The sequence below is a fragment of the Crocodylus siamensis genome, chromosome 1, assembly GCF_052110815.1.
Source record: "Crocodylus siamensis isolate JL-2025a chromosome 1, ASM5211081v1, whole genome shotgun sequence".
NCBI classification, from domain to species: Eukaryota; Metazoa; Chordata; order Crocodylia; family Crocodylidae; genus Crocodylus; species Crocodylus siamensis.
In genome coordinates, this window is record NC_143395.1 from 53,053,511 (window position 1) to 53,078,427 (window position 24,917).

Sequence of the window (24,917 nt, forward strand, 5' to 3'; positions counted from 1 at the left end):
AACTATGTATTTTGGTTCCTACTCCTGTTTTCTGGTGGTGTAGATTGACTTAAGAACAAGGACTGTGTAGTCTGAGATAGACTGTAAAAAGTGCTTCCCCTGTCCCCTCTCCCAGGTAACTGAGTGTTTTTGTCCTTCTATCCTTTACTATTCTTCTGTAAGTGTTTATTTTGGAAAGGAGTAGTTATTTATTTATCTATTCATTTATTTATGTGCTTTTTATGCTGCCTAGGACAACTAGAATAAATAAAATGAAATAAAGCAGAGACCTACTAAACAACATAGTCTGGTTTTGATTACTAAAATGACTATCCAAAAAGAAATGTCTTGCAGCTCTTCCAAAAGAGCTTGGGCTCTGGTGGGCCTCCAGCGGGTGGGAGTTCCAGAGCTGAGGAGCAACAGCTGAGAACAACCTCCCACCTGTTTTCACCAAGCAAAGTTGCAGTGCTGATGGTATTAGCAGGAGATTGCTTTTGACTAACTTTAGAGATCATAACAGGGATGTAGTAAAGGCAGCTCTTTAGGTACATAGGTCCCAGACCTTTTAAAGTTTTTAAGGTCAAAATTGAATTTTGCCTGGAAAGCTCCTGGAAGCTGGTTCAGATTCTGCAAAAATGGAATCATGTGCTTCTGGCAACCTGCCCCCATCAGAAGGTGGACCACCACACCCTACAGCAGGTGCAGACTACAGACACTTTTCAAGGGCAACCCCGCATAGAGTACACTACAGTAGTCAAGAACTGAGGTTACAAAGGTATGGACAATAGTAGCCAGATCAGAATCTGAAAGAAAGGGTTGAGCATGTATATTACCTGGAGTTCGTGATGGCATCCCTAGTCAACTGAAGATCTAGGTGCAGCAGGGGACTCAGAAGCACCTCAAAGCTGTAAACCCAAATGACAGGGGCACATTGAACCCCATTCTGCCTCAGGTCACCTTGTCTTGTCTGGATACAGTTTCAACTAGCTCACTGTCGCAGAGCTCTCAGGTGCCCTGCAACTGAGAACAGAAATGGCTCAGGAGAGATCCCTAGTGGTGGGAAGGGGGAAGCGCAGCTGCTAGTCACCAGGACTGTGCAGGTGCTGGTTGCCCTAGCAACCAGGGAAACCTAGAGCCAGGAAGGGGCAGAGCTTAGCCCTTCTTAAGCCCAGGCAGAAGGCCGGGAGGGCAGTTCCCCTCCGGCGGCTGAGGGAGGAGGAACTCAGCCAGAACAAAGGGGAGAACTCTGACGGTCGGAACATCCCCTGGTTCCTGCTGGGGGTTGATGCACTCTCTCTCTCTCTCTCTGGTAGGGAGAGATCCGTGTTTTGACCAGAACGGTCTAGCTTTTATGTTGTAGCCTGGGGGGGGGGTTGCGTTTTCTGTTTTCTGTTTCACTGGAGGACGGGGTGAGGTTATAAGGTGTTGGAAGAGGCCTCATAGGAGCTCCACGATAGCGTGGGGTCTCCTGGTGCTGGAGAGGGAGCAGCTTTGTTTGGGGGTGCATTGGCCCAGCCTGGAGCTGGGGGGGCAGCGAGACGCCCCAGAGCTGGGGGGGCAGTGAGAAGCCCCGGAGCTGGGGGGCAGTGAGAAGCCCAGAGCTAGGGGGGGCAATGAAGACCCTGACTAAAAGGGGCCAGCAAGGAGCCCTGGAGCTAGGGGGGCAGTGAGAAGCCACAGAGCTAGGGGGCAGTGAGAAGCCACAAAGCTGGGGGACAGTGAGAAACCTGGAGATGGGGGGGCAGTGAAGAGACTGACTAAAAGGGGCCAGCAAGGAGCCCCGGAGTTTGGGGGCAGTGAGGAGCCCAGAGCCAAAGGAAGGGGGCCAGGGAGGAGACCCGGAGTTAGGGGGCAGTGAGGAGCCCCAGAGTTGGCACGGGTGAGAAGTCCCAAAACAGGCAGTGCAGGACAGGCTAGAGGGCACCGGTAGGGGTGCGGACTCTGAAATGAGCTAGAGGGTGCCGGCCAGGGTGCAGACAGAGGGATAAGCCAGAGGGCGTCCGCGCGGCAGGGAGTAGGACAGACCTGAACAACACCAGATACATCTGCAAGGCTTGAGCTGCAGTATAAGGGGAGGACAGGAGCCGCAGATAGTGCCTAAGGCACCGAGACCGAAAATAGGCAGCCTCCCGTTTGATTAAGATCTTCCAATCAATCAAAATAACAACAAGGCATAGCAGGCGAGAAAGCAGGCAGTTGGCTCTTGATCAGTGTTGCGGGGCCACGAATAGATGACCCCAGGGAGGCACAAGTGTCACACTCACCCACATCCAGTCCCTCAAATGCAGCCAGGCACTGAGAAAGCACTGAGACTGTAAGTCAGGGTCAGAAGAGAAGGTGAGGCAGAGCTAGATGTTATCATCACACTGATCATACCACACTCCAAATCTCCATACAATCTCACCCAGTAACTTCATATTTTCATTAAACAGGAGAGGAAAGATGATGTAGCCTGGGAGGTCTAGGGATCCAGGAGCAGTGGGGAGAGGAGGGATCCAGGCACACATGTGTCCCACATATACGTGTGCCCCCTTACTGGACCTGGAGCAGAGGCAAGTGCAGCAGCAGAGGCGAACGCAGCAGCAGTGGGGGCAGCAGCAGCTGATCCCCCTGAGGTAAGTGGGGCAGAGGGACCGATGCAGCTGAGCTGGATACAGAGGGGAAGCCCCCTGGATCCCTCTTAACTGAGCCAGTAAGGAGCTGTGCTCCCGAGCCACGCAAAAGGAGCATGGAAACGGGAGGGCTAGGGGGCACTGTCCCCCCAAGCCAGGGAGCACCCCCAGGGTTAACCCTTGGGGATCAGGCTCAGGAGGCACCAGATCCCCCCAGCGGGGGAGCACAGGGGGCGGGATCGCTGGGAGGCACTTCCAGTGAGACTGGAGTGCCTGATTGGTGCTTGGGTCAGTGGCAGGAAATTGAAACCACGGCCTTTAAAAGCCACGGTTTGACATAGCTCCCAGCACTCGGGAGCCAGGAGCAGTGGGGAGAGGAGGGATCCAGGCACATGTGTGTCCCACACACATGTGTGCCCCCTTACCGGACCCGGAGCAGAGGTGAACGCAGCAGCAGCGGGGGCAGCAGCAGCTGATCCCCCTAAGGTAAGTGGGGCAGAGGGACCAACACAGCTTAGCCGGATCCGGAGGGGAAGCCCCCCAGATCCCTCTTAACTGAGCCAGTAGGGAGCCGTGCGAACAGAGCACGCAAACAGGCACGTTCTGTAAGAGCACACCGGCGTTTGCGTCAGCGTTCATGCCGATGGGCAAGCAGGGCCAGGAGGCAGAGTCCTGCTAGCACAGGGCGAAGGCACCGATCTCAGCCAGAAACAGGCAGCAACTCCTACGATGGTGTCAACACAGAGTGCTGCCAGTGCTTGTCTGAGGCCTCCACCCAGACAGAGCCCATGGGGGAGCTGGCATCCCCCCACCCCCTGGCCTATGAGAATTGCCCAGCAAGGCTTGGGGGGGCAGGGACTGGGGACCCCCACACCTGTCCTGCAGGTGCCCGCCTTAGGGCCCTGGAGGTGCAGGTGAGGGAGATCCAGGAGGAGGTTAGCAGGCTGAGGGGAATCAGGGAGGCAGAGGACGAAATTGACAGATATTTTCTTTCCCTGCAGGGTTATGCACCCAAGGAGGATGCACCTCAAGAAGTGCCCTCCACTGCAGAGTGGCAGACGGTCACCTCCCGAACCAGGGCTGCTTGTAACACAGCAGTACCAGTTCCTTCAGTCTGGCTGGAGAACAGGTACAAGGCCCTGGCAACTCTGGAGGAGAAGGAAGGAGAAGAGGAAACCGGGGAGGAGGCAACTCCACGCTCTCCACATCCCAAGCAAGCCAAAGGAGATAAGCAGGCCAGGAAGAGAAAGCATCGTGTGATCATCATAGGTGACTCCATCCTGAGAGGTACAGAGGGCCCCATCTGTCACCAGGACCCCTCGGCACACAAGGTCTACTGCCTACCTGGAGCAAAGATTCAGGACATGAAAAGGATGCTCCAAACCGCGATTCAGCCCACCGATTACTACCCCATGATCCTAGTCCATGTGGGTACTAATGATGTGGCCAGGAGAAGCCCTGATCGCCTGATGGAGGACTACCATGCTCTGGGGGGGCGTGCTGAAGGAGATGGGTGCACAGGTGGTTTTCTCTTCTATCCTACCAGTAAGTGGATGGGGAAGACAGCATGAAACGTGCATCGCGGAGACCAACTGGTGGCTTCAGGAATGGTGTCTCAAGGCGGACTTTGGCTTCCTCAACCATGACCGGCACATCATGACAAGAGACATGCTTGCATGGGATGGGCTCCACCTTTCCCTGAAAGGTAAGCGTGTGTTTTCTTCTAGGTTGGCGGACCTCCTCCAGTGGGCTTTAAACTAGGCTCGTTGTGGGAAGGGGAAGATGAGGGTGGAGGAATCATCGGACTGCCAGACCAAGCAACACCCACAACTACAGCCCAGCGTAGACCGACGAGTGAAACATATACACAGGTAAGTGACAGGGGCCAGGGCAATGCTGTGATTAGGGGGCCAGTACACACATCCACAGGAGGCCTCAAATGCCTCTACACAAACACTCATAGTATGGGAAACAAGCAGGAGGAACTCACCCTCCTGCTAGCTAACACCAACCTGGACATAGTGGGGATCACTGAAACATGGTGGGACTCAACGCATGACTGGGCGGTGAATGTCAAGGACTATAGGCTGTACAGGAGGGACAGGATAGGAAGGAAAGGTGGGGGCATGTCACTCTACATTAAGGAGGAATACCCATCCTCGTCAATTAACAAAGAATCAAAGGAAGGGCACTCTGAAGTGCTTTGGGTTAGAATACAAGGCAGCCGAGGGGAAAGAGACTTAACGGTGGAGGTCTACTACAGACCTCCCAACCAAGGGGAAGAGCTCAACCAGGAATTCTTAGGTCAGCTCATGGTGGTAGTGAAGTCTAAGGATGTGGTAGTGATGGGGGACCTGACTTCCCGGACATCTGGGAAGAGCAGTCAGCCAGAACTAACTGCTCACGTAGGTTCTTAGCCAGAATGCAGAACCTCCATCTAACCCCACCAGGGGAGACGCCTTTTTGGACCTGGTGCTGGCCACGGGAGATGACCTGGTGAGGGGGCTGTGGGTGCTCGACCACCTGGGTGACAGTGATCATCACCTGCTGGAATTCACCATCCAGCGCGAAGTGGCAGAGGCATGCAGTAAGGCAGCGGCCCTAGATATTAGGAGGGCAGATTTCAATGAGCTAAGAAGGATAGTTGGAGAAGCGCTGAGGTCCCAGGGGGAGGGGAGCCAGGTGTCCAAGGAGAGTGGTCGCTCCTTAAGGAGACGATCCTCCAAGCCCAAAGGGAGGTAATCCCAATGCAGATCAAAGAGAGCAGGAGGGCACACAAGTCCCCATGGCTCACCAAAAGCATCCGGGAATGTCTCTTAGCTAAAAGGGAGGCGTATATCCAATGGAAAGGAGGGGCCATCACCAGGGATGGCTATACTGCAGTTGCTCGGGGATGTAGGGGGGCAGTCAGGAAGGCCAAGGCAGAGATGGAACTGGGGCTACCTTCCCAGATTAAGGACAATAAGAAGTCCTTCTTTAAATACATAGAGAGTAAAAAGAAGGTTCCGGGTAATGTGGGGCCCCTGCAGAACACATTAGGAAATTTGGTCTTCACACCAGACGACAAAGCCAACATATTTAACGATTTCTTTGCCTCCATTTTCCTAAGCAGGGACCGGAACAGTCACCCCCACACTGAGCCCCCCTCAGGCCCCAGGGGAGGCACACCTAGGCCAAGGGTTAGTGAGGAACTAGTTAGGGAACTTCTGGAGGGACTGGATGTATTCAAGTCAGCCGGTCCAGATGATCTCCACCCTAGAGTACTAAAGGAATTGGCTGAGGTCATTGCAGGACCCCTGGCATAGTTTTATGAGCACTCATGGTGCTCTGGTGTGGTGCCAGAGGACTGGAAGAGGGCCAACGTGGTTCCCATCTTCAAAAAGGGGAAGAAGGAGGACCTGGGAAACTATAGGCCAGTTAGTCTTACCTCGATCCTGGGCAAACTCTTTGAGAAAATTATTCTGGCACATATTCACAAGAGGCCAGGAGGGGACATCATGCTTAGGGGCAACCAGCATGGGTTTATTAGTGGCAGGTCCTGTCAGACCAACCTGGTAGCCTTCTATGACCAGATCATCAAATCATTAGATGCAGGGGTAGCAGTGGACATAGTCTTCCTGGACTTTCAGAAGGCCTTTGACACTGTCTCTCACCCTGTTCTCATTAAGAAACTGGGGGGCTGTGGTGTTGACACCCACACAGTCAATTGGGTTGCCAGCTGGCTGGAGGGCCGCACCCAGAGAGTGGTGGTGGATGGGTAATTTTCGGCCTGGAGGGATGTGGGCAGTGGGGTTCCGCAGGGCTCAGTCCTTGGGCCCGCATTGTTCAACATCTTCATCAGTGACTTGGACGAAGGGGTAAAAAGCACCCTGTTCAAATTTGCCAATGACACTAAGATGTCGAGGGATGTGGGCACGCTAGAAGGTAGTTCGGATCTAGACAGGTTACAAGGGTGTGAGGATGAGAATAGGATGGGATTCAACACCAACAAGTGCAAACAACACCAACAAGTGCAAAGTGATGCACCTGGGGAGGAACAACCGGCACCAAAGCTACAGGCTGGGGAACTCCCTTCTTGTCAGTACAGAAGCAGAAAAGGATCTTGGAGTCGTCATTGACTCCAAGATGAACACGGGCCGGCAGTGTGGGGATGCAGTTCGGAAGGCCAACCACACCTTGTCCTGCATCCACAGATGTATCTCAAGCAGGTCCAAGGAGGTGATCCTCCCCCTCTATGTGACACTGGTCAGGCCGCAGCTGGAATACTGCGTCCAGTTCTGGGCGCCGCACTTCAAGAGGGATGTGGACAGCATGGAGAGGGTCCAGAGGTGGGCCACTCACATGATCAGGGCAGCAGGGCAGGCCCTGTAAGGAGAGGCTATGGGACCTGAACCTGTTCAGTCTCCATAAGAGAAGGCTGAGGGGGGATCTAGTGGCCTGTCACAAACTAGTCAGGGGGGATCATCAGGCACTGGGGAAGTCCCTGTTCCCCCAAGCACTGCCAGGAGTGACCAGGAATAATGGTCACAAGATGGCAGAGGGTAGATTTAGGCTAGATAGCAGGCGGCACTACTTCACAGTCAGGGCAGCTAGGATCTGGAACCAACTTGCAAGAGAAGTGATGCTGGCTCCTACCCTGGGGGTCTTTAAGAGGAGGCTGGATGTACACCTTGCTGGGGTCATTTTACCCCAGTACTCTTTCCTGCCATGGCAGGGGGTCAGACTAGATGATCTACGCTTGATATAATAGACCTCTTCCTTCACTCTCAGTTTAGACCTGACAGCTCAATTGAAAAATATTTCCTAACTGGTATTAATGAGTTTTCAGAAGCCAAGCTGCACACTAAAGTGCTTTTGTAGGCTGACATTTTCTTGATTTAGCAACAGATACTTTTATACATGCTGGGTGCATCTATATGTGCCATTAAGCCAACATCAAAAACTATGGCACAAATTGAGCTAGAGCTAATCATGGTACCTTAGTGGCATGTGTAGGCGTTCAAACTACTTTGGTCCAGGACACGTGTGCAGACGCTGCACTGGGACCACAGCAGTTTGAGCCAGGGCAGAAGAACCCTAGGGTGACAGTGGGGCCAGAGGGTCATTCCCAAGCTCTGGGTGTCGGCTTTGGGTGGCAGAGGGGCTGGTTTGGACACCAACGTGCTAAAGTGCAGGGTTGGACAGCAGGAAACCCCCACACTTTTGCATCCTCATGCTCCAGCCAGCCCTGGTCATCATCTACACCAGAGGCGAGCAAAATACAGCACACAGGCTGGATCCAGCCCACCAGACACTTTCATTTGGCCTGCAGGACCCCTCCATAAGCCAAAAGAATTACCATGGGCCCTCTGATAACCAGTGCCTCCATGCAAAAAGTGCATCCCTGACTGCTAAGCAACCAATATCCACCCCAGCCAGGCCTGACCTGCCACCAGCCACAAGGTAGGGAGTGCTGGACATAAGAAGCTTCTGCCTGGGAGAAGCTTTTGCCTGATGAACCTTTGCCTGTTTCCCAGACCTCACTCCCTGGGAGCATGGGCTGGGAAAGGTGAGGGCCCCACCAGGAGAAATGGGAAAAGGAGTGGGGGAAGCCATGAGCTATGGAGTCAGACCAGGCCGGCCCTGCACACTGCCACCCCATAGGGCCAGGATCTTGGGTGGAAGCTTTATGCTATGGGTCTGGGTGAGGATGGCTCCATACACTGCCACCACATGCAGCTCCAAGGACTCCAGTGGGAGCTTGGGAGCTGTCTGCTATGGGGCCAGGCAGGGCTGTCACCCCATGTGGCTCTGGGGACTCAGAGGACCCACCCTCCAAAACACACACACCCACACCCTCCCACAGCCCCCAGACACACCCTTCACAATTCCCACCCTACCCACACACATCCATACCCTCTCACACACCTCCACACTAACCACACATCCCAGGCCCACACACCTAAACACCCACATCTCCACCCTTCCCCGCACAGTACTGTAGCTGGGGTCTCACCATTGCCAAGTAAAGAGGGAGTATTACTCATGATACACTGGCTAACACATCCCGGTATGCTATTAGTTGTAATGACTATAGTGTTGTGCTGGTGGCTTATTCTGTGATCAACCATAACCCCAAGGTACAGAGCCAACCCTAGGGGTGTGCGGGGCCTAGGGCATATCAGCCTGTGCGGGGGCGGGGCGAGCAGCTGGAGCACAGAACAGGTGTCGGGGGGATGAGCAGCCAGAGTGCAGAGCTGATGGCGCAGCAGCCACATGGAGTGGTGGCATGCTCAGCACTGTCTGCAGGGCCTCCCAAAGCATGGAGCAGTTGCCCTGATCCCCACCCCCAAGGGGCATCTCTGCTAAGGTCCCTTTCAGCCATTGTGCTGGCCAGGGCATCTCCTAATCTACATTCATGTTGCTGGTTACTTTTCCCCAGATAAAGCAGTCTGCATTTATCCTTATTAAACTGAATCCAATTCTGTTCCACCCACCTTTCCAGCTTAACCAGTTCTTCTTGGATCCACATCCAATCCCCTAGTGTGACCACTTTTCCCAATAATTTAGTATCATCCACAAACTTGGCTGGTGTGCTTTCTACTTCTTCACCTAATCATTGATTAAGATGTTGAGATGGGGCCAAAAACAGAACCCTGCAGGACACCACTGGCCACCTCCCACCAAGATGATACAGACCCAGAAAACATAAGGGAGATTGTGTGGCTCACTGAGGTGACTGCTGAGCTGGGAAAAAATCAGGTGCTAGGTTCCAGCCTGCAATTGTATTCTCCTTGGGGTAGATACTTAACTCCATCCATCTCTTTTTTTTCCAGTGACTGGTTAAATCGAAGGGACAGTAGCCCAACCTGAAAAGGAGTGTTGCAGTACAGCCTAGAGTACTGCTCTGATGTGTGGTGATTTGTGTATTCTGCTAGGAAGACGTTCAGCTTCAAACTCTCTTTGGGGTAGGGACTTAAAGCCCTAGGCTATTCTTTCTTGGCTGAGTGCAGCTGAAGTGTTTGTGCTAAAACAAGGAACAAACTTCACCTGTATTTTTTCCTCAGGCTTATGCTCAGATATACACATATGTACCAGTATAGTACACATGCAGTCTATGTATACAGGGTTACATGTCTACATCACAGGGAAAGTTTAATCGCTACTTAACCTTAAGTGCAGGGCTGTCCCACAATTTTTTGGGGCCCCCTGAAAGGCATAGCTTTCAGGCCCCCTGACACAAAGAAGACATCAGGGTGGGGGGGTGGTGAGCACAGAGGCAGATTAAGGTGAACTGGGGCCCTGAGCAAGCACGAAATAGGAGGCCCGCCCCCCCCCCCCCCGTGGGAACTGGGCTTGGGAGAGGGCGGGGAGCGCTGTTCCCTTCCTAGTGAAGGCAGGGGAGGTTGGGTGGACCCTGCCAGGCTGAGGGGCACATGCCCACCACTTCTCCCTGCTCCCCACCCCCACGATGTCCAAATATACACATGGTAAACAAGGCTCTTTGGGTAAATCTGATATCTTTTATTAGACCAACTAAATAGCTGAAAACATTTTTCTAGCTAGCTTCTGGGTTTAAAAACCCTTGATCCGGCTGAGGAAGCATCTGCAGTAGGTGTATGCTCTTCCAGGATGGAACAAATAGTAAAGAACCCAGAGTTTGAGTTGCATACAAGCCAGTCAGTGAAAATGTAAATTGAGGAGTCAGTGGGTGAGAGAATCAGTGGGTAAGGGTCAGTAGGTTTTGTGGAATCAATCCTTAAACCACTTGTTACCAAAAGAACAAATTTTGTCCAAGATACTACAGACTTTTTATGAAAATTTAGAAACATAGGCCACCTTCTCAGTAACACCCTCCTAGCCACCATCGATGTTACCAGCTTATACACCAAATCTCACACCAGGACGGCATCCAAGTCTTTTTTACATACCTGCTAAAGCAAAATGACTACTCTGAGAACAGCCCCAAAGATATTACTGAAATTATATGCTTCATCCTCACGCACAATAATTTCACTTTTAATAATGAATGCTTCCTCCAGACTATGGGCACAGGTATGGACACCAAAATGGCCCCACGGTATGCTAACCTTTTTATGAGCCACCTGGAAGAAGAATTCCTCAAGGACTGCATCATCAAACCCCTGCTATACTTAAGATATATCAATGACAACTTCATGTTTGGACTGAAAACCTGCAATCTGTGATTGAGTTCCATCAGAAATTCAGTAATCATCACCCGACTATCCATCCAACTATCTCTCGACTACTCCAGCACCAAGATCTCCTTTTCAGACACAATGATCAGCATCCAGAATGGTAAAACACAGACCAAGTTATACAAGAAACCTGCAGACCAATGTACATATCTGCACAGAACCAAATTTGAGGGAGGGGTGATATATGAGCATCATTTGAAAGTGACACCTGGATACCATGTGAAGAATTGCTGCAGTGTAGAAGGAAAACCTCCATGAATCACATACCATTTGTTATGTTATATCACCCCTCCCTCAAACCTATATGGAAAATCCTCAAACAACTGCAACCCATACTAGACGGAGACCCAGTTCTTAAAGAGATCTTCTCAGATCCACCCATCCTGGCCTTCAAACAACCACTGACCCTCACTAGCTTTATCACCAGAAGCAAACATCCTACAGCCCAAAACACAGCAAATGGATACATGCCAGGCCATGAAAACAAATGCAAAACCTGGCAACCTATCTCCACCACCCCCATAATTACTACACCCCACAACAGAACCATCACCATTCCTGGATCTTACATCTGTACTTCCAGAAATGTTATATATCTCATCCAGTGCACTGAATGCATTGATGGAAAATACGTAGGAGAGACCAAACAACTGCTCACCAGAATAAAAGCACACCGGAAATCTTGTGATTTCCCACTTGGTTTAATAAAAGGTATAATTCTGGAACCAAGAGTTCTACATTTTTGTATTTCTTCTCATCTCAGACCAATATGGCTATCAAGTACATCCCTGAAAAATGGAAGATGCCAAATTTTAGCCAATTTTGGATATTAAACTTCATTTCAGAATAACAGGAAAGATTTTTTACTGCCCTGCCTGCCATCTGACACCTCCAGGGAAGGAATTTTACCTGGTCTACATACCAAAGAGCAACTCAGCACAACTCTCAAAAACACAGCTACTAAGTACATTCCTGGACTAAACATAGACATTGGATCTTTGATACACTATAAGCTGCCTGACATCTGACTCCCCAGATACCTCTCCACTTTTCCCTGCTACATTCATCCCCATTCCCTCCCTTCCCAGCCTGCCTCTAATACACGAGTTCCTCAATTTACATCTTCACTGACTTCCCTACTTCATAGATTTCATAGATGTTAGGGCTGGAAGGGACCTCAAAGATAATCAAGTCCAGCCCCCTACCCCAGGGGCAGGAAGTCAGCGAGGGTCAAAGATAAACATCCAAGCATTTCTTGAATGAGTCCAGAGTAGATGCCTGCACCACTTCTGTAGTGAGTCTATTCCAGGTCTTGGGGGTTTTGACAGTAAAGAATTTTTTTCTTATGTCCAGCCTAAAATGGTCTTGTAGAAGTTTATGACCATTGGCCCTCATTTTTCCTTGGGGCACTCTGGTGAACAGACATTCTCCCAGGTCCCGATATACACCCCTTATGTACTTGTAAGCAGCCACCAGGTCACCCCTGAGCCTGCACTTTTTCAGGCTGAAGAGTCCTGTGGCTCTCAGCCTGTCTTCATAAGGCCTCTTCTCTTGCCCTCTGATTGTGACTCTCCTCTGAACTCTCTCAAGTTTCTTGACATCCTTCTTGAATTGTGGAGCCCAGAATTGGATGCAGTACACCAGCTGTGGCCTCACCAAGGCCGAGTACAGTGAGAGGATGACAACCTGAGATTTAATTGTGAAGCATCTATGGCTGCAAGTCAGTGTTTCATTTCCTTTACCAGCTCCAACATTGCATTGGTGACTCATGTTTATCCTGTGATCAATCATGACCCACAAGTCTCTTTCAGGAGTGGTGCTAGCAAGCATAGCACTGCCGAGCCTATAAGTATGCTGCAGGATTTTTTTCCTCAAGGTGCAGTATCTTATGTTTATCAGTATTGAACATCATCAGGTTTGTATACGCCAACTTACTAAGTTTATCCAAGTCAGCCTGGATCACTAGCCTGTCCTCAGATGTACACACTATGCCCCAAGGTTTAGTGTCATAGGCAAACTTAGCCAGTGCACTTCTGACACCACATCATTGCTAAAGATGTTAAAGAGAACTGGTCCAAAGACAGAGCCTTGGGGGATGCCACTGGTCGTGGAGCACCATAATGATTTACTACCATCAACTACTACTTTGTAGGTCCAACCTCAGAGCCAATTTCCCAGCCACTGGATTGTGGTGTAGCTGAGGCCACAGTTGGCCAATTTTTCCATGAGGAGGTCATGGGACACCAGATAAAACAATTTTTTTAAGTCCCGATATATGACATCAATCTCTTCTCCCTTGTCCAGGTGATATGTCACCTGGTCATAGAAGGAGATGAGATTGGTCAGGAAAGACCTACCCTCAACAGAGCCATGCTGGCCATCTCTCAGGATGTTTTCCTCAATCAGCTTATCTAGAAGGATCTCCTTGATAATTTTCTTCAGACTCTTACTGGGGATTGAGGTCAAGCTGGTTGGTCCGTGATTCCTGGGATCTACTTTCTGCCTTTTCTTGAAGATAGGTACCACATTGGCCTTCTTCCAGTCTTCAGGTACTTCACCTGAGCGCCACAAATTTTTTAATATTTTTGCCAGTGGTTGGGCTATGACACCTGCCAGATCCTTGAGTACTCTAAGGTGTAATCTGTCAGGACCAGCCGACTTGAAGTTGTTCAGGATCTCAAGGTGATCCTTTACTAGATCCACACCAAGGCTGGGTATAAATATGCCTTTACCCTGGCCATCCCACATCTTGCTAGGCAGGGTGGTCCAAGTAGACCGATGAAAAACTGATGCAAAGTGCCCATTAAGCAGATTGGCCTCTTCCTGGGTGTCAGTTATCAGCTGTCCTGTCTGGTTCAGCAGGGGTCCAACGTTACCCTTGCTTTTTTTCCAACTCCCTACATATCTGAAAAAGAACTTTTTTTTATCCTTGATATGTGAAGCCAGATGGAGCTCGGTTGCAGCCTTAGCTTTCCTGATCCACTCCCTGCAGGTACGGACCAGTGTTGAGTACTCCTCCTTGGTGGTAATTCCATCCTTCCATCCTTTATAGGTCTCTCTTTTGAGGTGTAGGAGGCCCTCAAGTTCCCTGCTGAGCCAAGGGGGGTATTGTGCCCTTCTGCTACCCTTCCTCTGAGATGGGATGGCCATCCCTTATGCTGTCAGGATCGCTCCCTTGAGGAGCAACGACTCCTCTTGGACTCTTTTTCCTGTTGAGTCATGGCTCCTGAGGGATTTGACAACAAGCCTCCTGGGTTGTTGAAGTCAGCTTTCCTGAAGTCAAGGACTTCTGTATTGCTGACTTACCAGCTTTGCGATTGATAGTAAAGCTGATCAGCTCATGGTCACTATCACCCAGCTCTCCATTGATTCCAACACCACTTACTAGTTCATCCCCTTTGGCCAATACCAGGTCGAGCAACATTCTACCTCTTGTCAGCCCATAGACTTCTTGAGTGAGGAAAAGCTCATCCATGCATGTGAGGAAGTTTTGCAACCGATCGGATTTGCCTGAGTGCTCTTCCCATGAGATAACCAGGTAGTTAAAGTCTCTCATGATAACCATGCACTGAGAGCATTCAGCCTCAGCCACTTCCCTGGTGAATTCCTGATCCAGCTCTTGTTTCTGGTTAGGAAGTCTGTAGTCGACGCCTACCATGATGTCCCCTGTGTCATGTTCCCCATGCATTTTAACCCTGAGAAACTCCAGATTTCTTGCTGCAGCCCAGCCTCTGGCTTCTTTACTATTCATTTCATCCAGGAAGAGTACACACACACACCAACTGCAGATTATTCCCCAGTCTGACCAAGGGCTTTTAAGCCCCAAAACTTGCTAAGAAAAATGTTTCTAACTGTTAAGTTGGTCTAATAAAAGATCTCTCTCTCTCTCTCTCTCTCTCTCTCACACACACACACACACACACCCCTCCATCCTCCCCCCCCCTCTTGCAGCCACCCACAGATCAGTTTCACTCCCCCCCACCTTCTGTTATACTCACGTGCAGGGAGCTGATGCCCAGCCATCCCAAGCAGTTCCACAAAGACAGAGGGCTGGGCTGGGCTGGGTCCAACCCAGCAGGGAGCAAGTAAGGCAGGGCTCTTTCAGCCTGGTTCAGCCCCCTCCCCTGCAGGCGCAGTGTCACCCAGCTCACAGACATGGTGAGGCTCTTCAGACAAGACCCATCCCCTGCCCCCACTTCGCCCAGCCCCATTGGTGGAGGAGGGATCCTTCTTCCAGATGCCAGGGAAGCAATTATGAAAGCTGAAGTTTTAAACTTGGCACTGAAAATGGGCATGGAGTTTAAAACTGTGGCTTTCACTTCCCTGCTAGGAAGGATGCCAGCAGTATGGGACCCCTTGGCTGTAGGGCCACCTGTGGCTACAGGTTTCACAGGTATGGATGGGCTGGCCTTGCTTAAGTGCCAGTAACACCATCTATGAGAAAGGTACCATGTAGATGTACAAAGGGAAATAGTGCTCTTTTCCTGTGTCTGTAGTATTGTAGGGTTCAAAGCCGTTGGGCAGGAAAGGCTGAGCAAAACAAGACTCCTGATTTTTTTTTTTTTTCTGACAGAACCAGTGGTTACAGAGGCAGAGACTTTCTATTCCCATGAATGAATTTGGACTCATTACCCAATCACAGATCACAACATGTTAGCACAAGTTAACCTTCTTCCTACTAGACTGTCAGGTTTTTATATTCGAATTAAGTATAGTGGGAATGGATCTTTGCCCTTCAGATCTGATGACCAGTGGTGCAGACTTATAATATTCCTGGTGCTCATTCCCTGGAAGACAGTTCTTCCCAATTTAGTGGGTATACCTTAGGAACTTCGGCAGAAATATTTGGGATTTCAGTTTGTCCTTTGTTGCTTATATTGCTACATAGACACTCTCATGCCATTTTTGACTGGTGCATCTTTCCAAATATGTGCATATATTTTACCATGATAACTTGTCCATGTACTTGTCTCACATATGAACTATTGTAGTCATCTCCTGACTGATGTGTTCCTCATCATTTAAAATCCATTTGGAATACTTCAGAATGATTGATATTTTCCACATATGTTGCATGGTTATTCAGCTATTCCATATTTAGCCTGAGAATAAAATGTAAACTTTAATGATCTATATTCAAGTTATTCATTCTTTAGCTCCTTTACATTCATATAATTTGATTCATGTTTATGTTTCTCCACAAGCCCAGAGTTCTGGCTTAGATATTTTCCTTACTATACCATCTGTTCCCTGTGTAATGGAAGGTATAGGGCTTTTCACATCTGGCTTCAAGCTGACAGAGTGCTCTTGCACATACCTTCCATTCTAGTGTCTTTCCTAGTATTTATAAAGTTACATTTTTCTCAGGTTTTTTTTTTTAATTTTATTCATTTTCATTGGATTCTATGTATATTATAATGATTAAGCTTACTTTAGTCAGCGCCCAGATGCCGTAAATATTATGTGACAGCTGCATTATATAATCTGAAAATAAAAATAATGACAAAACAAGTATACCATGAGTTGTGATTACACAGGTTTATTTAAGTAACTAATTTGTTTACTTAACTACATTATACTGTTGATTGCTAATTTACATACATAAACTATCTCATACATAACACTATCCTACACACAATGGGGATATAAATATCCACTGAATAGCACATATATTATTTTGTATCATCCAGGTGCAATATGTTCACACGTGGGTGATACAAAATCCCCATAGCCTTGTGACAGCTGAAGAACACTTGTGACCAGGATACATATAAATACAGATATATTGGGACACTTCTATGGTAATCTTGGCATGTGTAGGTACAGGTCAAAGCCGTAGTTTAGCCAATGCCATTTTAAAAAAGTAATACTGAATATCTATCCTTGCAAAAAAATGCATTTTTAGTTTTGGAATTTAGAAAATAGGATATTTACGGTGACAGAGTTGAGACTAGTCCAGCTTTAGCAGGGAGTAGGACTGAGTGACCTCCTGAGATCCCTTCCAACCTTTGTTTTCTATGATTCTACCTGTGGTTCCTCATACAGTATTTTGCTAGGTAAGAACAATGGCTTTTGTAGGAAAACATAATAATGTTTTTGGATTTGTGTTTGTTCAGAAAGCGTTTGTGATTTTATTTTGTATAAGTAGGCTTCATCAGGGAAAGAAAGATAGGGACAAATGAAGTTGGGTTTGCATATATGGTTCAAAGGGTTATAAAACTGAAACCACAGGCTGGGCAGATTTAGGAACTTTTTAACTTCTGAGGAAGCTGCACAAAAAAGACCCTGTGAGAACAGATTGATCAAACCACTTGAAAGAGGTGTTGAATGATTAGGCTAATCATTTAGATACCTGTGGAATCTAGATTCTATACTTCCTCTATTAAGTTCTCTGCTTTAATAGACAGACCATAGTCTTGTCTTCCTGTGAGCCAAAAGGATCAAACATTATCTCCTGAAAGAGCAGCTAATTCAAAGCCTAAGTAACATTAGACATCTTTTAAAAAAATGAAAAAAATGCAATTTAAAGAGCTAATTAAACAGCTAGACAAAACGGACACGTCAACACCAAGCAAAGATTATTTCAACAATTCTCTGGAAGGTCAGTAGAAACAGAAACACAGATTACAGACATAAAAGAGATCAATATATTTTCTAACTGTTTCTCTTTTTGCTTACTGCAATGTAGTTAATCCCTCCCCACACTTCTCATCTCCCCTAGCCAGCTCTATTCTTTGTAAAGAGTGTGCTTATTTCCCCCCTGAGACTCTGGTGACATCTTGTCTTAGTTCTTCCATAACCATTTTAAATTGTCTGGCTCCCTCCATGTTTTCTATCTGACTCCTGGCTGCTACCTCATCTTTCATTTTAACCCTGGCCTGTCTCCAATAAGCAAAATTGTCATTGTCAGAAGAGAAGCAGGGTTTTTGTTACATGTTTTTTACTGCTGAAAAGATGTTTTCCTCCCAAAGAATTCTTATCCTTCCCCATTGGCAGTTCACTGCCCACAGGCTGAAAGCCTATATTTACGGCTTATATTTATGTAACTGTATCAAAAGCTGATGAAAACACTATACAACTCATTTTTCCAGTTTCTCTAAGCAGTTTTCCAATGCTTGACCACTGTCCTAGAAAAGGTCTTCCTCATCTCCAACCTAAATTTACTTTGCTGAAGCTTGAAGTCATTGTCCCATACTGCCACAGAGAACAGTATATTTCGACCCCTGCTATAATTTGATTTTTTATCAAATCCCCATCAAGACTTCTCTTCTCCAGATTAAAAATCCCATTTCTTGTAAGTATTGCTTCCCAGGCCACTAATATTTTTTTTCTAGCTCTGTGTTAAGCTCTATTCAGTCTTTCCACATCCTTCCTGTAGTGTAGACATAATACTCTATTCCCAGTGCTGAATAGAACAGAAGAATCACTTTCCTTTATTTGCAAGTGACATTCTTATCAATTCAACCCAGCATGTTGTTGGCTTTTCTTTTCTTTTCAACAAGAGCACTATTGACTCATATTCACCTTATGGTTTACTCTAACTCCCAGGTATTTCCCTTAGTGATGAAATCTAGCCAGACACCCACCATTCTGAATTTGTGTAGGCAATAATTCTGTTTTGAGTGCAGGAGTTTGCGCTGGTCATTGCTGAATCTCATCTGCTTGATAGCAGATCATTTCCACACTATCTAAATTATTCTGATCCCAGCAGTATTCTCCAGAGTTTCTGCAACTCCACGCAACTACTTGTCATTCACAGATTTGCTAAGTATGCATTCCAGGCTCCATGTTCTAGCCTGCTACAGCAGCCACCACTTCCCATGGCTGGTGCCTGGGGAACAGGTGATGCTGCAGGGGGCAGGAACTGGACACCTGGGTCCCTGGCCCTGTAGCCTTGGCAGCTAGGAGCCCCTTCCAATAGGGCTGGTGGGGTGAAGAGCTGTTTGTGGGAGGTAAGGGGCACCAGCAGGAGTGGGGTGAGGGGGCTGTGGTTGGGGAGTGAAGGGCCTGGACCTGTATCCTAGTGAACACATGGGGGACAAGGGGAGCTGTGATTTTTCATTATAAAAAACCTAAAGTCACATACCAAAATGTATAGGTATTTAGAATTTATTTCATTATAGTGATTGAAGTACAGGTAGGCTTCCAAATTTCTTTGAAATGGTAAATATATAAATAAAATGTTGTGTTCAATTGATAACTATAACTATAACTATAATTATAACTGTAACTATATATATATATATATATATATATATATATATGTTGTCGCATTTCATTTTAATCACGGATTTTGGGTTTTTCCTTTTGAAAACCAGGTCCTGTGACTTGGAAATTTCCAACAATTGTTAAAGAAGATCTCATTCACTTCCCTCTCCTGTATTGGAGGCCTGTAGCAGATGCCCCTTTTCCCACTGCTTTCCCCTCTGACTTTTCCTGAGAGGTTTTAATCACATCAGCTTCCACTTTGTACTGCCCCTCTGAACATGTGTATACCTTTAAGAAAGGGAAAAAGGATCCAAGGAATTACAGACCAGTCATTCTCACCTCAGTCCCCATAAAAATCATGGAGCAGGTCCTCAAAGAATCCATTTCTAAGCACTTGGAGGAAAAGAAAGTGATCAGGAATGGTCAGGATTGGCAAGTCACCAAGGGCAAGTCATGCCTGATCTACCTGATTGCCTTCTATAAGGAGATAACTGGCTTTGTAGATGTAGGGAAAGCAGTAGATGTGGTATACTTTGACTTTAGCAATGCTTTTGATACTTTCTCCCACAACATTCTTGCAAGCAAGCTGAGGAAGTATGGGTTGGATGAATGTACTGCAAGATGGATGTAAAGCTGCTTGGATCATTGGGCTCAATGGATACTAATCAAAGTCTTGAGGTCTAGTTGGCAATTGTTCTCAAGCAGAGTGTCCCAAGGGTATGTCCTGGGGCCAGTTTTGTTCAGTATTTTCATTAACAATCTGGAAGATGGGATGGATTGCACCTTCAGCAAATTTGCAGATGACACCAAGCTGGTGGGGTGCAGTATGTATGCTGGAGGGTAGGGCTAGGATTCAGAGTGACATAGAAATATTAGAGGATTGAGCCAAAAGAAATCTCATGAGGTTCTATAAGGACAAGTGCAAAGTCCTTCACTTAGGATGAAGGAAACCGATGCACCAGTATGGTCTTGGGATTAATTGGCTAAGCTGCAGCATTGCAAAAAAGGACCTGGGGGTTACAGTGGACAATAAGTTTAACATGAATCACCAGTGTGTCCTTGTTGCCAAGAAGGCTAACAGCATACTGGGCTGCATTAATGGGAGTGTTGCCAGCAGATTGAGGGAAGTAATTATTCTTCTCTATTCTTCACTGCTGAGGCCACATCTCAAGTACTGTGTCCAGTTTTGTGCTCCCCGCTACAGAAAGGATGTGGACTAGTTGGAGAGAGTTCAGTGGCGGACAATGAAAATAGTTAGGGGGCTGGGGCACATGACTTATAAGTAAAAGCTGAGGAAACTGGGCTTATTTAGTCTGCAGAACACTGAAAAGGGATGATAGCAGGCTTTACCTGAAGGGTGATTCTGTAGAGGATGGAGATAGACTGTTTTCAGTGGTGGCAGATGACAGAACAAGGAGCAATGGCCTCAAGTTGCAGTAGGGGAAGTTTAGGTTGTATATTAGGAAACACTCTCACACTAGTAGAGTGATGAAGTGCAGGAACAGGTTTCCTACAGAGGTGGTGTAGTCTCCAGTTTTGGCAGTTTTTAAGACCAGGCTCAACAAGGTCCTGCCTGGAATGGTCTAGCTGAGAATGGTCCTGTTTGAGCAGGGTGTTGGACTAGATGACCTCCTGAGGTCCCTTCCAATCCTAATTTTCTATGATTCTATACATAATCATTACCTTTTTTTCCCCCCTTACCTATCCTTCCTGAATAAGCTATACCCATCCATGACTTCTCCCATCATGCACACCAAGTCTCCATAATTGTAATTACATCATAATTCTGTGCTTTTACTAGGCTCTTCAGGTCTTCCTCTTTGTTGCCCTTACTTCTCAGATTAGTATATAACTCTTTCAGGTACCTAACTGATAATCTTATCATCGCTGCTAAAGTTTTCTTATATTTTCCTCGTACTCATTTTTTACTTGGTTCTTTACTTACCTCTGGAATTTTGTCTCCAGCCTCTGGTGAACCTAGTTTAAAGCCCTCTTCACTGGGTTACTAAGCCCGTAAGTGAAGATACTTTCCTGTCTTCATCAATAGGACCCCACATCTTCCCAGAAGTCCATCTTCTTGGCACACCACTACAAGGTCTAAGAAGCCAAAGCCTTGATGATGTGATCTTCACAGCATTTTGTTGATCTCCAGCATGCTCCTAGCTGTGTTTTTATCCTTGCCTGGAAGGATCAATAAGGACACTACCTGATGATGACTTAACACATAGCAATAGATGGTATTTATGCAAATTATGATTTGCATAAATATCATCATCAGGGGTTGGAGCCTTGATGCTGATATTTATGCAAATCATAATTTATTAAATGTATTATACATTGTTAAAATATCATACATGTTATTAAAAGTAATTGCTCCTGCCTCAGTTTTCATTCCCAGGAATGAGATGGAAAAAATGGACTATATAGAAAAATGACCCAGGAAAGGGTACTAAGAGGTCAATAATAAGTGTAATAGAATGTATACAATTCCCAGCCAAGTGTAACATCACTGTTTAAATTCTTCCAATATATGGGAATACCATCGATAACTTAGGAGTACATAAAGAGGATAATGAAATATAAAATTGTAACTCTCCATATTAATATTCAATTAAAATAGATTTTTTAGGTACTAAGCATATATGATTGAAGTTAGATTTTCACAGCAGCTCAGTATTAGAAAATCTTATGTGAGTATTACAGGTGGAACTATCTGAATGTCTTAATTCTGATATTTAAATCATTTATTTTTTTTTCATATTTCTTGTTATTAAGCATATTTATTGTTATTTATGTGTTTAGATTTTTTGGCCTCCCGTGTTCTTTAATCATTTTGCCTCAATATTCTTTTTACTATCCTTTTTGCTATTCAACTTTTCTTTCATGTTTTGAAAAGTCTCTTGAAGTGCTGATGAATCCTCTCATCTTCAAGGATATCAGTGAATGAATGCATTATTTTTAGGTTTGAATGTATTGAATTCTCAAATTTGGCTTTGTGTTATTTTGAGGGACGAGATCCAAGTTTTTTATTAAGGCAATCATCTAAGGCATAATGTATTGTTGGAATATTTTATCCATGTGCTTCAGTGTTAATTTTCTCAATCTCTTTCTGAGTAAGACAATTGGACCATAACATGACTCATTTTTTGGTTTGATAATTTATATTTCTATATTTTGTGGATATCAATTGAGCCAACTGGAATAAGTTCATTGTCGTAAACTATTTCCATCTGCTCTAGACTTGAAGGGGAAAGAAAAAACAGGTTTGCTTTCCTCTACAGCCTATCAGGAAGTTCTTGGTGATGGTTTTCTTTTGGTGCATGGGAAGGCATTTCATCTTCTACCTATCAAGTCAATTTTTTTAACTTTTACTGTGCTAGCTAATGTTTTTTTCCAGCATAGTTTGTTCAGGTTACCTTAACCCACTTACTGAATATGGTACAATTACCTAAGCATATGAGCATATGTTGCTTCCTTGGGTAACCTAGTGAAACAGAGCACAGGGTACTCTGTTACTAGCAGGGGCCTGAGTGGCAGCTGGGCAGCCCGCAGCTGCCTGCAATGCCAATTAGGCAGAGTTGCCTGACTAGGAGCAGGGCCCAGATATGCTCTATAAGAGCTGAGCCCTGAACTGCAAAGAGGCAGCAGTTTGCTGCTACCAGCCAAGGAGGCAACATCTGGCCTGGAACACCTTGGAGGCCTGTGGATATAAGGAAGAAGGAGGCCTCATTGTCTTGGGCATGACTGGAAATTGCACCCTGCTGGGGACGGCTGGCCTGGTGGGACTGTCTATGATGGGACAGGCCCCCAGAAATGCCCCAGTGAAAGGCAGGTATTGGGCACCTTCTAACCCCAGCCCCACATCCTCACATGGTAGGTGATATCGAGCAGGGGGAGCGCAGACTCACTAAGAGTACTGAGGCAGGACCTAGGTTGGTGGAGGGACCTGTAGCAACACTCAGACTCTCAGTGGAGATCTGAGGCTGCATATAGGAGTTAACATGAAGCTCCAGGGGAGTGGGGCCCTGAGCCTTGGGGAGTTATTAAGGAAGCTCCTGGGGCCAGGGATAACGGAATAGCCCAGGGGAGGCTTGGGGCCCAGTGTGTGAATGTGTGTAAAGAGATAAACCAGGGCACTGGTATCGTGATCTCCAGTGGGGAGTGAGTCCCATGTGAGACTGGAGCTTAGGTCTCAGTGCTAGCTAGCTGGAGGAAACATCTGTGAGACATGGGATACAATAAGGGGAGGTTGGAGTCATATACATAGGCCCTTGGCATCAGGGCAGATAAATGGGCAGCCTCCTGCCTGATTAACATCAGATCATTAGAAAGAATGAAGGCATGACAGGAAAGGAGACAGGTAGCTGCCCCTAAGACAAGAGGCTGGGCCAACATTTAGACCGGCCCTGGGACACCCACTTGTTACACCTAGTCTATTATAGATTTTCTCTCTCTCGCTCTTCCATGGGTTTTTTGAAGGCAAAAGCTTCCCTACCTATGGAGAACTATGATGATTTGAATATCCATAAATCCTAGGAGCTCTAGACAATGGTCAAAACTGCATTTTGTTGTGCAATGTTCACAGAAAGAACACAAGGTTGGACCTTACCTCAAAGGGATCACAAAAATAAGATACGGATTAAGAAATACAAAATGATAGTTGGAAACAAAGAAAGAATAAGACCATTTGGTTAGTTTGTTAGGCAGTATTTTCAGTACATCAGTGGTTATACCACTGTTTGTAATATTTTTCACAACAGGGGAAAGGACTTGATTCTCTTCTCTTTTTGCCTCTTGTGCAGTCTTTTACATCTGTGTAAAATGGAACTACATTAAGATGTTTTATACTCATTTTGCACTGCTTCATCTGAAATAACTTTCAAAAGTTTACAACCATGTGAAAATAAGCAAGTCAAATGGAAGTCTGAAAACAGATCTTAATCATTCAATTTGATAAAAAATTCTTTAATATTTTTTCCAGACCTATGCAAATGTATATACTGATTTTATTGCATGTACATTATATTGATTGCACTGACAAGGACAATTCCTACACAACCCCCATGGACCCATCATTTATCATTTGTCTCATTTGTTTTATAACTACTGCCAGCAGTTCACCTACAAATGACAGCAGTAACTTTACAGCATGCTGTAAGATTCCTGAGTATTTTTCTTAATATTTTATTTGAAAAGATGGTGACAATTCCAGGGTCACTGTAAGATATTCAGACTCAGTTTATGAGAGACCCTTGTTAATTTGTACACAACTTATTTGTATTTGAATTTGGCTATGTGGTAGTGATGTGGGTTTGAAGATCAGGCAGATGCTGTGGTAGTGCAATCCAGATGCAGTTTGAAGGCTTTAATCTTTACACAAACTCTGAAACTGCACATAGCATTGAAATTCACCAGTTCCTATAGTAAACATAACACTTTTTTTTTACTAGACAGAGGTGCTCATCTATTTTAGTCTGAAATCAGGCAGAAGGCAAGGTAAAGTTTCATATTGGGCTAACCTAACCGGTTAGTTTACCATTTCATACCTTTAATAATCTGCAATTTATTCAGAAGGTGAAAAATGTCATTACCACATAGAATTCAGCTTGGACTCTAGTATTAACCTATCTTGCAAACAAGAGTGGAAAAGATCATAACTGTCTGTAACAGGGTCCTGCCTCAGGGGTGGCTATGAAGGCCCCTAGAGCACCCCCCCCACCCCCAGCCCTTGTCACCTTTAGTTTCTTTAGGCAATTTCTCCTTCAACTCTCCTGCCACACCATGATGTAAATATGTTTTTAGAAAAATGGAGGGCTACCCAAGATAGATCTTAGACTTATGAACACAAGAGTCACTGCTTATTGCCTTAAGGGTTAATTATGTGGCCTCCTCATCTCCCCTTTTAGCTACCCCCAAGCTT